Source organism: Limulus polyphemus, unplaced genomic scaffold (assembly GCF_000517525.1).
Source record: "Limulus polyphemus unplaced genomic scaffold, Limulus_polyphemus-2.1.2 Scaffold14760, whole genome shotgun sequence".
In the NCBI taxonomy this organism is placed as follows: Eukaryota; Metazoa; Arthropoda; class Merostomata; order Xiphosura; family Limulidae; genus Limulus; species Limulus polyphemus.
Genome location: NW_013680370.1, coordinates 1,652 through 3,624, shown reverse-complemented (window position 1 = coordinate 3,624; position 1,973 = coordinate 1,652). Strand labels below are relative to the sequence as shown.

Below are 1,973 nucleotides of genomic sequence, written 5' to 3'. Positions count from 1 at the left end.
AAAAAAAAAAGAAAATGAAAAAGTTTTCAACAGGTTTTTGTGTCCCTGATAATGAAAAACCCTTGTCGAAACGTTGTAGATTTGCTGTTATGTTAAACTTATATTAAAGTTTTTCTTCATTACCCACTCAAGCCGTCTCCAGCCATTATAAGGTAGAAATAAGAATACGGTTTGCTTCTTACAGTAGAAAGAACAATAAAAGTTGGTACAAACTGAATGTGATATTACCTTGATTAAACAATATTTTCTTTAGCTGCAAATGGATGCCTGCATATTAAGAAGTTTTCAATTAACTCATCACTGAGAATTTAAAAGAAACCTTCCCAGCACCTTCATACTAAGACATTTCACTGTCGTCACTGCAACCACTTGACGGAGTAAATGTGTTTTTGAGATTAACTTTCTATCGTATTATTAAACTAGTTAGAAAGAAAAATATTCTACCTCGAAATGATTAACATTTGTATTCATGGTAAAAATGTTTTAAAATATCATTCGATTATATGATCGTATTTAACAGTTTTTATATGGGATTTTAGTCAGATTACGTCACTTAAACAGATGTAGTTTCCTCGTTTGCCAAAATAATTACACATGGATGTAGAATCTTATGTTTTAAACTTTCTTTTCTTGAGTTTAGTAACTAAAGTTTGTGTCAGTTTTTAAAATTCCTCATCAGCTAGATGTAGTATGGTTGGTATATTATAACTTTTTCATCTTTGCTTTCATTCATAAGTTCTTAAAAATACATGTAATATTATACTTATTGTTTCATTTCAGCCAATGATTACACCCGAGATGGTTGCATCACTCTATACGGACAACACTGAACAGCAGCTGGCAGCCACCCAGAAGTTTAGAAAGCTTTTATCAAAAGGTAATAACTTTTCCGATAAAAAAAAAACTTCTGAAGTTAAGGGCTTAGTGAGCTGTACACGGACAACAAGGAACAGAAACTGGTACTTAAAGGGAAAAATGTGAATATCACTATATGCACATAATACACAGAACTATGGTCACTCGGAAGTTTGTTAAACTTTGTATTTGAAGTTAAACTTAAAGTGCCATATGCAGAGAAAAAGGGCTTTAGGCAGACACTCCGAACTTTTTAATTGTGTAACTTTTTTTTATGTAAGGTTGTAGTTATTGCAACAATATTTAATGTGGCTATAATTTAATTCATCTTTTTAGAACCTAACCCACCAATTGATGAAGTTATTCAGACTGGAATAATTCCCCGGTTTGTTGAATTTCTACAACGAACAGACAATTGTACACTTCAGGCAAGTGTAGTAATACCTGTAGTAATTACTATTTTGTTCTCTGTACAGTGTGAGTAGATGAAGGACTACTTAATACTAATTGTATTTCATGTTATAAAGTGGTTGTAAATAGTACAATCATCTTGTTTATTGGATATCTAATGAAATCATGAGTGGTATAACTAATTCAGTCTGAAAATTGGACGTAGTGTGCTTTTTGTTACTTCCAGATTTTAATTTCCAGTTATTTCGATGTACAAAACCTGATACAGAAACTGGCTACAGAGATTTGTTTTGTTTGTGATAATTAATGATTATTCCTGAATGGTAAAAGTAATTATATGATTGTTAATGATTACTCCTGAATGGTAAAAGTAACTATACGATTATTAATGATTACTCCTCAATGATAAAAGTAACTATTTGATTATTAATGATTACTCCTGAATGGTTAAAGTAACTATATGATTATTAATGATTACTCCTGAATGGTAAAAGTAACTATTTGATTATTAATGATTACTCCTGAATGGTAAAAGTAATTATATGATTATTAATGATTACTCCTGAATGGTAAAAGTAACTATTTGATTATTAATGATTATTTCTGAATGGTTAAAGTAACTATATGATTATTAATGATTACTCATGAATGGTAAAAGTAACTATTTGATTATTAATAATTACTCCTGAATGGTAAAAGTAATTATA

General features: G+C 29.8%; 1 long non-coding RNA gene across 1 annotated transcript in view; it reads left to right on the top strand.

The window, feature by feature from the left end:
- LOC111084217 overlaps nt 1–1,283 on the top strand; it is a 3,066-nt gene extending 1,783 nt beyond the window's left edge. The window contains exons 2-3 of the long non-coding RNA XR_002609450.1: nt 781–877; nt 1,192–1,283. This is a non-coding gene — a long non-coding RNA (uncharacterized LOC111084217). The remainder of the gene's footprint in view (nt 1–780; nt 878–1,191) is intronic.
- The last annotated feature ends 690 nt before the right edge of the window (nt 1,284–1,973 follow it).